The 16,113-nt window shown below is 34.8% G+C and overlaps 1 pseudogene; it reads left to right on the top strand.

The window, feature by feature from the left end:
* Positions 1-3,701: 3,701 nt before the first annotated feature.
* LOC116419505 lies at positions 3,702-5,337 on the top strand (annotated as a pseudogene).
* The last annotated feature ends 10,776 nt before the right edge of the window (positions 5,338-16,113 follow it).

Here is a 16,113-nt window from a genome sequence, read left to right as displayed (position 1 = left end):
AGCCCTAGTTATTTTCATTTCCCACATCATTTTCACCCTATCCTTGAAGATCTCAATGATTTCAAATATGTAGGGACTTAAAGATAGATCACATAGGCTGGTAATACATACTAAACTCATATCACTAGGTCTGCAATATCTCTCTAAATAGAAACATCTAACTTAGCACTTATCAAGGTAAGTCTGTAGATAATAATGTATACATATTTAAAATCAAGATATATACATATCATCAATGACAACTTACTTCAAAGCCAAAAGAAAAACTCCAGCTTATGGAAAGGATAATGTCAATAAACCCTCTATTGATAAAATCATTTGGTTTCTCTTTTTTTTTTTTAAGTATTTATTTATTTAAAACATATACAAAAAAAATAGAAAAGGAAAAAAGTTGTCATATGCATGGCAGAACATGAGAGGATTCAAAATATAAAATAATACATTTCTATTTCAAGAAAGCATATAATAATAAGTTCTATGCACTGTATTCAGAACTGTCCATCTTTTCTTTGGTTTTCTTTTGTTCTCTGCTGTATACTTTTTACTTTACTCCTTTTTATCCCCTTTCCTCCCCTCCATCTCTCCCAAGCAGGCTACAGTTAAGCATGGATATATTTATTTATAAAATGTATATATATGCACATACATACATACGTATATATAGATATCTGTAATCATATACATATATGCATATATTCATTCATATACCTCTAGGGAAGGCCATATTACACTTGTTTGGTCTGTATTTCCCTGAAGCTGGAAAACATCATTCTTCTTAGGTCCAAGTCTTTCCGTATTTTTCTAAATCCACCAACTCATCATTAACAGCTTAGTATCTAACAGTTAGTATTATTGCCACTGCTACTGTCAACTTCCTGATCAGGCGACGACTCCCAGATACCCATCCCATATCTAAGCTTTCCTCTTCTGTTCTGATTTTTCGCTGTTCTCTTCCAATTAACACCATGTCCTGAGCCCAGGGCATAATGAGAAAATGTGTTCTTGACCTCCTCCAATCAACTCACTTGCCTCACACTGATGGCACTACAGAAAAATAAATCTTTCTCCATTCGTTCCATGCCTTAGGTTTATGCTATTATGGAAAGTAAGTCCCTTCTCTATCAAGCAATGCCCATTACCACAGAAATGGGTCTTCTCTCTCTGATTATAGCATACATGATTTATTATTAGGAGGTGTTAAAGTTAAATTCCTAAAGCTATTTTTTAATATTTTTTTTATTTTGATGAAGTTACTTGCATCTAAAACAAAATTTGAGATAACTATGTAACTAGTGAATGGAGTCTTGGGAAGACCTGAGTTCAAATGCAGCATCAGATACTTACTGTCCAATCTTGGGCAAATCATTTAATCTCTATCTATGTCTGTTTCCTGAACTATAAAATGAGGATCATAAGAGTGCTTACTTCACAGGGTTGTGAGAATCAGATATTAAGTACTTGGCACATTAAGTAGTCATCATATGTCATATGTAGTCATGAATGCTTGCTCCCTCCCTCCCCAGTGTGATCGATCAGATTTTAATTCTATAAGCTTAGTAAATTTTCATTCTTTTTTTTCCTGAGGCAATTGGGGTTAAGTGACTTGCACAGGGTCACACAGCTAGGAAGTGTTAAGTGTCTGAGGCCAGATTTGAACTCAGGTCCTCCTGCTCTATCCACTGTACCATCTAGCTGCCCCCTCATTCTTATTTGCAAATAAAGACTTGTGAGATTGTGGGCTGGATAAAATCTGCCAAGAATTTCCAAAGCTCAGTACCAAGTTCAATGAACTCTTGGAGTATGTTTAAAAGGTAATCTTTTTATTCCTCCCTAATTGATTCCTTGGGGGGTGGTACAGTGATAGAACAAAAGAATCATCTTTGAGAGTTCAAATCCAACCTCAGACATTTCCTATCCATGTGATCTTGAGCATATCACTGAGCCATTTTTGTCTCAATTTCCTTATCTATAAATTGAGCTGGAGAAGGAACACCAGCATCTTTACCAAGAAAACCCCAAATGGGATAACAAAAAGTCTGACAGGACTGAACAACAACAAACTGATTCCTCAAACTTCCCATATCTCCTTCTCTCTCCTCTAAGCTAAGGCTCTTGCTTCATACTTTACTGAGAAAACAGGAACCATTCACTTTGAACCCTCTCTTCTCCCTTCTACATCTCAAAACCTTTTGACTTCATCTCTCATTCCCTCCTCCTTTGCTCCAGTCTTTCATAATGAACTAACCTTTCTCCTCACCAAATGCATCCCAATGTATTCCATCCCCAACTAGCTTCTCCAGAACAATTAATCTTCAATCTCTTCATATCCACTTGTTTCTGCCCTGATGCTTTTAAACATATTCAAATTTCCTTCATCTTTAAAAGTTTCCCTGACTATATCATGTTCTTTCTCTACAATCTCTCGTGACCTCATAAGTTCCCATGGATTTAATTATCATCTCTATGAAGATAATTTGCTAGATTTATATATCCAACAGCTTTCCTGAAACTCCAATCTTGTGCCATCAGCTGTCTATTGGACATTAGAAACTGGATGTCACAGATATCTCAATCTTAACAACTAAAATAGAACTAATTCATTATCTTTTTTCCCAAAACTACCCCTTTTCTGAACTTTCTGATTTCTATTGAGTTATCATTCTTTTAGTTGCCCAGATTTGCAACTCTGAAATCATCTTCCACTTCCCAATCTCTCACTCGACATATTCAACAAGTTGTTGAATTTTATACTTTATACTTCTACTACAGTCTGAAAACCAACTCCTTCTCACTGATCACACTACCACTCCATTAGTTCAGACCCTGATTACCTCCAATAGGGACAAGAAGGATGAAAAAGGTTGGCTGCCAAGGGAAGTGCCTGAGGGAAGCTCCTGAGAGAAAGGACTACAACTCAGTACCTAGTAATATGGATAAAAGATGAGTTTATTGCTATCCACCCAGTTATAAGACCCTCTAGACCATCAGGATTTACCATTTGTCCTTGTCTTACCTTTGTCTTTCATTTTTGAAGAGGACCAAAATGATATCACTATATTAGAGTCAGATTAGTGCGTACAACTGTGGGTAATTAGACTAATACGAGCTCGGAATGCTCTGCCATAGGTCAGACACAAATAGTCCATAAGAATATTTGGGGGGAATATTTAATTTTGCACATCTTATGTTTTTTTCTGAGTTAACTCAATTCTGCTTTGCTCATGGAGCACAACACCGTCTCTGAAGAGGGCACGCCATGCTGGGCTGTCCTGTGCCAGTGTCTCCCATGTCATACAATCATCTCTAAATTTCTTAAGAGAGGTGTCCTTGTATTGCCTTTTCTGATCATCTTGTGAGTTCTTGCCCTATGTGAGTTCTCCATTTTTTAGCAAGCATATATTTGGCATTTGAATAATGTGACTAGCCCAACAGAGTTGTGCTCTCTGCAGTAGAGTTTGAATGCTTGGCAGTTTAGTATGAAAAATGTCCTAAGTGTCTGATATCTTAACCTTCCAGGTGATCTTCAGAATCTTCTTCAGACAATTCAAATGGAAGCAATTCAGTTTCCTGCCATGGCACTACTGTCCAGGTATCATGGACATATGACAATGAGCTCAATACAACGGCTCTCCCAAACTTTCCTTTGGAGTCTCCCAAACACTGAGCTAGTGCTAGAAATGCATGTATCAACCTCACTATCAATGTGGACATCCTTGGAAAGGATGCTGGCAAGGAAAGTGAACTTATCCACAGCATTCAAAACTTCTCCATTTGTGGTAACTGATGATTCCACATATGGATAGTGTAGTGCTGACTGATGGAGTACCTGTTTTCTTGGTGTTAATTATAAGGCCAAAATTATCACAAGCAGCAGAGAATCAATCCATACTTTGTGGCACCTCAGCTTTGGAGAATGTTCTCTGTTCTGCTCCTGGCAGTTCTCCTGAAGTTGTCAGGCAGCAAATATCCTTTCTGAAGCCACACTGGCTCTCAAGTAGATGATCATATATAAGCAAGCTGGAATAGAATCAGCATCAGGTGCTGTGAGAGAAGATTGCATAAGAAGGAGTCGAATGAAGGAATATGAATCTGAAAATAAGGATTCAAGGATAAAGTTGGGAAGGTAAACAAAAAAAAAGCAAATACATTGGTAAATTGCTAAGTAAAACCAACTGATGAAATAAATAAGAACATCATGAGGTTCTTAAAAGAAAAAGAAGGGTTAATTCTCCACAACCTGAAACTAGCATTATTCTCAACTTGATGGAATCACTGTCCTAAAAATCCTCTCCATAACCTCTCCACCAGGGCCCTTTTCTGTCCCCAACAGAGTTCCCACATACTCTGGGATGTCTGGGCTAATTTTTCAGGGTGAGAAGAGGACAGGTCCCAGAATGGGAAGATTTGCTACAGAGGAAGAACCACCACAAGGAACTCAAGATAATAGAGACACTGATAACAACTGAAATCTCAGAAACTGCCATACCAGCTGAATGTTTTGTTGAACAGGTGTCCAGATGTCAGCCAAAGTCTCTGGCTTGAAACTAAATAAATCTGCTCTAATGACTGCAAGACTGAGGGACTTTGAAGTGAAAGAACTTTTTAGCCTAACAATTCTTCTTTTTTTTTTTTTTTTTTCTAACTCAGTTCTTTGGTTTTAATACAGAGACTTTTTCTTTAGCTGTGAATTTACTGAACAGATTTCTATCCAAAATGAAAGACAGCCCAAACATCTTAGGTATGTGGGATTAAGTTATTTCTATATGGCTGTGAAGTTGACAGAGGAAGAGAAAAATGTCTCATTAACACTGATTTGATCTGAATAAGCCAATACAAATTCATAGTTTCTTACCTGATGAGAATGGAAAAGATTGTATTACAGAAAGTATGTTGGAAAGTTAAGGTGACTACTGCCTTTCAATTTCTATAGCTCTATTATGCACTCATTTATGAAAACTTGCTATTGGAAAGGAGAAAAAAATCAGAATTTTGAAAGATTGGAAGCTCAGTTTAAGGCATGCCACTGTAGAATTATGTTTTCTAAAGCAAAACTTCTGTATTGGCATTGCCTATAATTGCACTGGAGATTAAGGACAGAAGTTTATAGAATTGACAGAAGGCATAGTTTGTCTTCAGAAACATTTCAAGATAAATTACAGAGATCTGACCTTCCTGCAAGAACTTGAAGCAAAATGCCTAACAATACTCAACAAACAAGTATTCTAAACCAAATGGTCAGAAGCAAAGTGAATTGTGGATGGGTGTACTGCAACTCAGTTGAAATATAGTTATTACAAAATCATTCATCTTCCAACAATCCCTGAAACTGGGTCTTAATAGGATTCTTATGGTGAAGAAATTCAACTATTTTAAAAGGCTTATTTCATTTCAGAACTCCAATATTAGAATGGATTTAAGCTGTAAAGCCTGAAACATAGCAATAGGTTAGCACTGATGTTTTCAGACTTGAAGAGAAAACAACTTATAGTTGGAAAGTGATTATGTATGATGCAATTGGAAATGTGTTCAGGGCTAAACACATCTTTTTGGAAGCATGTTTGTAAAAACTAAAACTCAAATGTGAAATTTTAATGTAGTATAAGGATAGGAGATTATGCTACATATTGACAATTAATATTAATCCAATCTAGAAATATTGGGAATATAGTATTGTTGTCAAGGAGTGATTGACTTTAATTGATGTTATTTGATTGACAAATTGATGAATCTGAAAACAGATCAACTTCAGAAAAATGATATGATACGCTTTAGTACCATCAGAATTAATAGTTTTTAAGCAATATATGCAACTTTGTTAAAGACATAAAGACATAGATAATCCAATAATTCTAAAGATTTATTTTTGTTTGGTATATTTTTCATTTAAAATTGATTATAAATTATATTAAAGGTCTAGACATACTTGTTAAATTTAAGTGAGCTTCAACATTATCCTAGGAAAGAAATGACAGGTCATAAAAAGTTTTATAAAGAATGAATTTTATCTCAATATCTAGTACATGGGAAATTTCTATTGTACAAGAATTTTCATAATCTGCTGATCTGAAACTTCAACTGTGCCCTTCTAAAGCAATATATGCTAATGTTAGCATCCTAGAACTTTTAAATAAGGATTACTCTTGGTATGAAACTAACAATTAACATAGAATTTTGAATGTAAAAATATGGAGTATGCTATTGTCTTAATGCTCCTATAACAATTCAACTTAGACTAAAGTTAGTTGTCTATCCAGATTTAAGTAAGCAGCAATTTAATCAACTAGTTATGTGGTAGCTGAAGCATTTAAGGCTAGCTGTATGTAGATATATGGGGTTGGGAAAGCATATAATCAATCAGTACAATATACAGCTTAACTTCCCCAGTAGCTATAACTAGTTCAAATTTTCCTTTGACATCATCTTGTGGGGAAGGAAAAAAACCTTCCCTTTAATGATAAACTGAAGAACTTTAGTGTGTCTCATATGTCTTAGGCTTCATTTTGTAAAGTTTTGCAGATGCACTCCAGTTACTCCTAAACACCTGATTCATTGAAGAATTTCCTTTCTAATTTATCAATGCAAATTTAAATTGGTTGAAGTAACCTAAAAAAAAATATCATTTTCTGATATTAAGAAAATTATCTTTCAATAAAAGTATTGAAATTTTAAAAAAAGAAAAAGGACCTGGCTATAAAGTTGTTAATAAGAAGTTGAGGGTGGTTGCCAAGTTGTTAAAAGGTAATTAGATGTTATTAAAAAAAAAAAATTAATCTAAGTGGTAAGAAGCTGTTGCTAATATCTAGAAATACTGTAAAAAAAAAAAACAGCAGAGAATCTTAACAGTATGGAGAGGATGCATTTTGTATTAAGTGTGAGATGTTTTTATTTCTGTGAACTAATATTTACATTCTAAATCTAGGCTCAGATCCCTCCTAGACAAGGTATTCCTTTGCCTCTCCAGGTTATTAGAGAAAGTATAGCTTCCTTTAATTAAAAAAAAAAATAATAAATATGAAGTGGCAGAACTTTACTTTTGTTAGGATTAAAAAGGGAGGAAGAATTTCAACAGAAAAGAAGGAAAAAAAGATAAGGTAAAAAACCCACTCTTTTGAGACTCTTCCTAAAGAAGGAGTTGCTTATCTTCTAAGGAAATAGAAATAGATTCACCAAAACTAGCAGGTGAGCATCATCCAATGAGCTTCAAGGGTCAGAGGAAGAAAAGAAGGGGAATGATACTTGGTGACTTTTTCTGCTCAGGGATACTGAGGTATCTATATGTTGAGTTGGTAACAAAGATATAAAGATCTCTTGTTTTCATAGGGCAAGCTTCCAAGATATAACAGAGAACCTAACAAAACTTGTCAAAATAGATGACTACTACCCACTCCTGACAATTCATGTGGGTGCTAATGATATTGCCAAAGGGAACTTAGAAAGCATTATGAAATATAATGAAGTCTTAGGCAAGAAACTGAAGACTATACTGAGGGAATAACTTTATCATTGCCACTCACTAAATGCAAGGGATACAGAGGAGAAAAATTGCTTTAGGAAGTGACTATCTGGTTAAGAAAGTTGTGTCTATGGATGGAATATGAATTTCTGGATTGTGATCTAGAAGGAGATGAGCAAATAGTTTTCAAAAGAACTGCAACCTATAAATAACTACATGAAAGCATACTCTAAATAACTAATAATAAGGGAAATAAAAATTTAAAAACTTCCACTTCACACCACAGAGACTGGAACTTTATATAGATGATAAAGATGGCAAAGGATAGGAATAGTCAATGTTGGATGGATAATAAGAAAATAGAAACCAATGTCCTGTTGGTAGAGCTGTGAAGTGTATAATATTTCTTTATATCAATTTAGAGTTAGATAAGGAATCTGACTAAACTATACATATTCCTTTGGCCAAGCAATCCTATGCAGGGCATATACTCCAAGGAAATCAAAGTCAAAGTAAAGGTTAAATATATATCACAATATTCATCCACAGAACCACTCTTTATATTAGCAAAGAACAGGAAATAAAACCTATCAATTGGGCAATAGCTAAAATAAATGGTCTATGAATGTAATAGAATAGTATTATTTAATTTTAAGAAATGAGAAGTTCAGAGAAACATGGGAAAATTATTATGAAATAATACAAAGCAAAATTAGAAGAACAAAGACAACAATGCACATGACCTCAATAATGTAAATGAGAAAAGATCATTAAAAAGAAGTCAAACTTTCAACAAAAGTCCTGGAAAACAAATAAAGAAACACATGTTCTGATTCAGACCAGTTCCAATGATCTTGTGATGAAGAGAGCCATTTACACCCAGAGAGAGGATTGTGGGAACTGAGTGTAGTTCACAAGATAGCATTTTCACTCTTTTTTGTTGTTGTTTGCTTGCATTTTATTTTCTTTCTCATTTTTTCCTGTTTGATTTGATTTTTCTTGTACAGTAAAATAATTGTATAAATATATGTGCATATATTGGATTTAACATATATTTTTACTGTGATTAAAATATATTGGATTACTTGTCAACTAGGGGAGGAGGTGGAGAAAGGGGGAAATTGGAACATAAGGTTTTGCAAAGGTTAATGTTGAAAAATTATCCATGCATATGTTTTGGAAATAAAAAGCTTTAATAAAAAATAAATAAGACAAAAAAAGAAACATATTTTCCCTTTCATTGTAGAGATACAGAGGACTACTAAGACAAAATAGTGCTCACATTGTCAGATGAAGTGAATGTATTGGATGCTTTTTGCTTAATTGTTTTTCTTTATCATAAAGGAAGGTACAGTTTCAAGGGGTGAGGTAAGAGTGGGGTTTGAAATTAAGGTGATGAAAAATATGCTCTAGATAGATACATATACAGATACAGAAAGACTCAAGAAAAGGAAAAAACTGTGAAAAGGAGGAGACTCTGGAAATCCAGAAGAGATGCTGCATCCAAGAGATATTATACGTGAACTATAGGAACAGACAATGGATTTCTAGACCCTACAGTACCAGGAAATGTGGATTGACTACATGTTATTATTCTGTATTGTGAAAATGTGTGCTTCTGATTTATGAAAGTTATTCAAAGTGTTTTTACTACTATGTCATATTGGTAAATTACTTTCCTAAGAGCTAATTGTGTTTACTGTCTTATTGTTAATGGTATGCACACTTTGTAGGGGATTATGAATTATGATATTAGGAATAAAAACCCACAAGGTTAGCTATGGGACCTAAAGTAACTCTCTCACCCCTAGGAATCTAGCCAGGGAATTCAAGTACATATTGATGTAGTAACTTGAAAAACTACTATGTTTTATTTTTGTAAAACAAATCCTTTCTTATTAAACTCATTTCCTTTTTTTAGTAGTTACTAAACTGTCCATCAAAGCAATGTTGCAAATATAGTTGACCTAAATTCTAGCAAATCTTTTGTTAAAGTATCTCTTGTGGAAAAGGAGAGCTTGGGAACCCATGATAAAACAATTAAATCAATTTAACTGATCTGATAGTTGGACTCAAAAAGTAATCATTAATGATTCATTGTCAACTTGGCAGGAGGTTAACAATCAAGTACCCCAGGCATCTGTTTAGCCTTGTGTATGTTTGTATTTTTTATCAATTAATTGGACAAAGGCATGGATAAATTCTTCCCTTCCTTCATAAACTTTGTGAAGTAATCCCTGAATGTTCCAACAGTTGTTTCATCTCTAGGATCAACGAATTTCTTGTATGAGATGCATGTATACTTCATCTAATCCAGCTACATATCCTGTCTTTGTTCTCTTTATTGCCATTTTATTTATTCTATAAATTCATCTGGAATAGTGATGCTAGATTTACTAACAGATGACAGGTAGTCTTTCATAAATCATATTTAACAATAGGCCACATCTTTGCCATCACACATTTAATTGAAAGACATAAAAAAAAAAGATCCCACTGAGCAAACTATTAATTTGTTCATTATAAAAAAACACTTGATTCAATGGAACAAAATATCCCCTTAAAGACTGTGTTACAAAGTGTCTCCCATATGCACACATCAAAATAATGAAAAATTCCTTGAAAAATATAACAAATGTGTGTGATTGTGATGTAATATTATTTTTCTATGGGAAATGATGAGAAGTATGCTCTCAGAAAAACTTGGAAAGTCCTCCATGAGCTCATGCAAAGTGAAATGCACTGTGTACAAAGTAATAGCAATATTATGGGATGATCAGCTGTGAATGACTTTGCCATCCTCAGCAATATAATGATCCAAAACTACTCTAAAGGACTTAAGATGAAAAATGCTGTCCATTTCCAGAGAAAGAACTGCATCTGAAGACAGATTGAAGCATACTTTTTTCTAATTTTGTTTTTATTGAATTATTTTTTCGAAGGAAGCTTTTCTTTTGCAACATGAATTTTATGGAAAGGTTTTGCATAACTTCACATGTGTCTTTTCAGTGGAGGGGGGATAGAGAGAGAGGAAGGGAGAAAATCTGCAACTCAAGTTGTTGTTGTTTTTTTTTTTAATAATAATAGTCTATTTTCTAAAATATATGCAAAGATAGTATTCAACATTCACCCTTGCGAAACTTTGTGTTCTAAATTTTTCTCCCTCCCTCCCCTAAACAGCAAGTAATCTAATACATGTTTAACATGCAATTATTTTAAACATATTTCCCCATTTATCATGCTGCACAAGAAAAATCAGATCAAAGCAGGGGGAGAATGAGAAATAAAAAAAACAAGCAAGCAAACAAGAACAATAAAAAAAATTAAAATACTATGTTTTGATTCACACTGAGTCCTCACAGTGTTCTCTCTGGGTGGAGATGACTCTTCATCACAAGATCATTGAAACTGGCCTGAATCATCTTGCCACTTAAAAGAGTCACACCCATCAGAATTGATTGTTATTGCCATGTATAATGTTCTCTTAGTTCTGCTCATTTCACTTAGCATCAGTTCATGCAGTTCTCTCCAGGCCTTTCTGAAATGATCCTGCTGATCATTTCTTATAGAATAATAATATTCCATAACCTTCATATGTCATAAGTTATTCAGCCATTCCCCAACTAATGGGTATCCACTCAGTTTCCAGTTCCTTGCCACTACAAAAAGAGCTGTCACAAACATTTTTGCATATATGGGTTCTTTCCCTTCTTTTATAATTTCTTGGAAATGCAGACCTTAGAGATACTGCTGGATCAAAGAGTATGCACAGTTTTATAGCCCTTTGGGCATAGTTTCAAATTGTTCTCCAGTATGGTTGGATCAGTTCACAACTCTACTAACAATGTATTAGTGTCCCATTTTTCCCACACCCCCTCCAACATTTATTATTAATCTTTCCTGTCATTTTAGCCAATCTGAGAGGTGTGAAGTAGTACCTCAGCAACTCAAAGTTTTAAAAATAAATATTAAAAATTGTTTACATCTAACTGGAAAGATAAAATATCAAATAGAGAAAAGCAAGTTTTATTAATTTGATTTGATACAATGATGATATTAGGGTTCATATCTTCAATATTTAGGAAAATGCTACACATATAGTAGATAATAAAGCACATTTATTTAATTACACATATTTTTGCATCTTTCCCAGTGCTAAACATAATTCTGGGAATCCTTAATTACAAAAGTACATAGAATGTTGGTCATGGAGTTAAGAAGAAATTTCATCAGATACTTTGTGTTACCCAGAGCAAGACACTTAATTTCACTTCAGTTTTTAGAATCCATCTTCCCAAACGTTATTGTGAAGAAAAAAAATAAGATATTTGTAAAGTACTTTGCAAACCTTTAAGCCCTATATACATTAGCTATTATTAATAATAAGCTATTTTATACTAACTTGATTATTCAATCATATAAAGTGAATTTTTTGTTTACTTTTTATATATCCATTTTTCATAGTTTCAGTGCTTTCCTTATTATTTCTATCTTCTAGTTGTAATTTTTTTCTTGAGTAGGAAAGTGGGAAGAGGTTGCAATAGCAAAAACTAGAATGCATCTTTCATGAGTCTCAATATTGAACTATTATTACCATAATAAACATAAATAAATATATCTTAATTGTTTTTGTCTTCAAAAAAAAAGAAAAGAAAAATATAACAAACTTATCTAAGAACCCTCTCAGCAATAAAAGAAGGAAGACTCAGTGGAGGAGGCAAGTCCTTATCTAAGCTTCCTACCAATATTTTTTTTCTTCTTCTTTCTCCTAGTGGGACAATGATACCCCATCCCCACTTCTTTATGAGGGACCCCAGAGTTCCATCTTCCCTGCAATTGTCAAACCCATTCTCAACTTTGGAATAGGGATGGATTGGTACATCCAATCCCACCATCCCAGATGTGGACATGGTCACTCACAGCACTTGGAGAAAAAGCAAATCACCAACTACAATCCTTCTGGCAGGATGACCCTCTCTCTGCACTTTCATCCCCCAGTCCTCATAGTTATCTTATTATTGCTAATATATTATCTAGACTCCAACCACTTTCATCTGAATTTCTAACATATGGACTTCTGGGACCTGTCATCCACCCTGCTGTGGCAACATAAGAATCACCATGCCTTCTTTTCTACTTTGCATCTGAACTTTCCTTTCTGTATTGTCTCCCTCAATGAGAGTGTGAATTCCTTAAGATTATGTATAGTCTTCCTCACTTTTCTAATTATATCCTCTTCACTCAGCTTGGTTGGCACACAGTAAGAGCTAAATAATTTTTAAATTCATTCATTAATTCATTTAGGATTTTTCAAATGATTGTTTGCACATAACATTGTGTTTTGTGCATTAGATGCCAAAATATTAGAACTTTCTAAACAAAATCCATGGCATTCAAAAGATTTTGGCCTAAGTGGATGAAAATTATCTATTGTTTGTATTATGATATGGTGTTAAATAGACTACTTATCCTTTTGTTTGTGCTCTCTCCAAAGTGACTAACAATCTCTTAATCGCCTTTTCTCCATCTATATCCTTCTTTAACTTCTCCAAAGCTTCTCTGACACTGTCGAACACCATCTTCTTGATACTTTCTTCTTTCCAGGTTTTTGTCACACATCTCTTCTGGATCTCCTCTTACTTGTCTGACTGATCCATCTCAGTCTTCCTTGCTGGGTCTCCACCAAAATCATACTCATTAACTGTGGGTATTCTAAAAGATTCAGTCTTGAGGCCTCTTTTCTTTTTACTTTTATACTTTTTCATTTGGTGATCCCTTCTGTTCCCATGGATCCAACTCTTATCTCTCCATCACCACCTCCCAGTCATCTGTGCTCACAGTCTATTTGCCAATTCATGACTCCTTACTCTCTCTAAACTCCAAAGCCAATCTCCTCTGACACTGCATTGAGCCTGATGATGTCCTTCATTACCTAACTATACTATTGTAATGATATCTCTTGTACATTCCCTTCTCTCCTCTGACACTGCAATGAGCCTGATGATGTCCTTCATTACCTAACTATACTACAATAGTCTGCTGGTTAGTTTCCCTACCTCAAGTCAATTCCCACTCTAATCCTTTCTTCATTCAGCAGCTAAAGTGATTTTTCTAAAATACAATTTCAACTATATCATTTTTTACACACACACACCCCCAGATTCCAGTGACTCCCTATTGTCTCCAGAATCAAATCAAACTCTGTTTGTAATTCAAAGCCCTTTATAACCTAGCCCTCTCTACAATTATCATACTCCTTATTTCTCTCTACTTATTCTGCTATCCAGTATTACTGACTTCCTTGTGGTTCCTCCTACATAACAACACATCTCCTGACTCAAAGCATTCTCTGGCTGTCTACCATGTCTGGAACTCATTTCTCACCTCTGCCTCCTAACTTTCCTGGCTTACTTCAAGTCTCAGCTGAAATCCTACATTCTTCAAGAAGTCTTCCCCAATTCTCTCTAATGGTGGTACCTTCTATTGATTATCTCCAGTTTATCTTCTATAAATCTTATATGTTTATAATTAGTTGTTTGTATGTTCTTCGCCAATATAGAGTAAGCTCAAGAGCAGGGATTCTGGTCTTTCTTTGAATCTTTAGCTCTTAGCACGATGTCTGGTACATAGTAAATATTTAATAAGTGCTATTTGACTGACTAAATGACTTAAATATTCCATGATCTGGAAAATTCCCTAAAACTATGAGATTGCTGATCTGCATTGTTGGAGAAAGTTTTCATACTAGGAATTCCTTTCACCAATGGAATCAAAGGTCTGGACCAAATATACACTTGACTGGGAGCAAGCATTTAACACCAGAAGCTATGCAAGAGAGTGGGGGTGGGATGGGAGCAAGATTTATGTATGTATATACAAGTTCCTAGACCCTTTCCCCCTCTCTCTACCCCTAATTTGTGTTTATGGACTTTGCCTAAAGAAAAATATCCACCATTTCATGTGAGTTTCTCCATACTCTGCGAATCTACAAACAAAGAAGCCAGTCTTTCCACTGTGTGATTTTGGACTTTTTCTTTTCTACAGCCAAGTAAAGAAGCTTCTGAGATTCTGGGAGCCTTAATATCAAAAGATAGTCTTAGGAATTTATCCTTTCCATCTCCCTACACGCATCATCACCACAAGCATGATCACTGCAGCACAAATAAATTGGAACAAAAAAAGAGCTCGAACCAGTCCTGGAGATCTATTGCAGCTAGGATCTGAAGACAGGTGGGTTCCAAATAGAGGGGATGAGCAATACTAATCAGGCATACTATCATGCTCTTCAGTGTGATGTCACTCTAATGTCCATCCAGCACTTCCCTCTCCTCTGTAACCTCCCATTTCTCTAAACTAAGCTAATATTAGTTTCAAACTATAATCCCTTTCTGATTCTTCTTCCCATGTCCCAAGCATTCAGAGGATGGAAAAAAAGAAGGAAGATCAGGAGAATCTGTGGCTCATTTACATGTAGTTTACCATGTTCCAATAAATCACGTCTATTGAAATATAAATTGTCTAAGTCTTGAAAGTAGGGTTAATACTGGGAGGTTTCTCTAAAGTATAGTGGTGGCTCAGAACAGGAATGATAAATTTTCCTATTTTTGTGTTTCTTGAGTATATTCCAGGGAATGCTCCTAGATCTATACTAAACCCTGTCATGGCTGCAGCAAGCCTAAGGGTGCAAAAGAGATCGAGGCAATGGGAGAGGGAAGTAATCTGGCAGCCTAGCACCCTCTAAGAAAACATAAGCATTTACACCAAATATTCTGATGTAGTCTCTGGGCTAATGGTCTGGCAACAGCACCACCTAGTGGTCGAAATATGCTAAACTCTCGCTAGTTAATTAAGAAATTATTCTTTACTAATTTTTAATATAAAGGATGACACCTTCATTCGATCCATATGTCAAAATAGTCACATATCTCATAGGATACATGAAGCATCCTGAGGGGGAAATTTAAGTTCCAGAATATGAAGGGGTTGACATATTCTGTAGCAGATGAAAAGTTCAAGATGTAATTTCTAAGCAATTAATCATTTTATTAGATAGCCAATTATGAAAGGATTTATATTTGTTACATGTATTTACTTTTTTTTAATAATTATAACTTTTTTACTGACAGAACCCATGCCTGGGTAATGTTTTTACAACATTATCCCTTGCACTCACTTCTGTTCCGACTTTTCCCCTGCTTCCCTCCACCCCCTCCCCCAGATGGCAAGCAGCCTTATATATGTTAAATATGTCACAGTATATCCTAGATACAATATATGTGTGCAGAACCGAACAGTTCCCTTGTTGCACAGGAAGAATTGGATTCAGAAGGTAAAAATAACTCGGAAGAAAAGCAAAAATGCAGTTTACATTCATTTCCCAGTGTTCTTTCTTTGGGTGTAGCTGCTTCTGTCCATCATTGATCAACTGAAACCGAGTTAGATCTTCTCTTTGTCGAAGAAATCCACTTCCATCAGAATACATCCTCATAGAGTATCGTTGCTGAAGTATATAATGATCTCCTGGTTCTGCTTATTTCACTTAGCATCAGTTCATGTAAGTCTCTCCAAGCCTCTCTGTATTCATCATGGATTTATTTTTTATGTAATCTAGATTTAACTAAACTAAACTTCACAAAATGGATAAATGACTTTAAAATATT

The sequence above is a fragment of the Sarcophilus harrisii genome, chromosome 1 (genome assembly GCF_902635505.1).
Source record: "Sarcophilus harrisii chromosome 1, mSarHar1.11, whole genome shotgun sequence".
Lineage (NCBI taxonomy): Eukaryota > Metazoa > Chordata > Mammalia > Dasyuromorphia > Dasyuridae > Sarcophilus > Sarcophilus harrisii.
The sequence above is the reverse complement of the archived record's forward strand: the minus strand, read 5'-3'. Positions and strand labels throughout refer to the sequence as shown.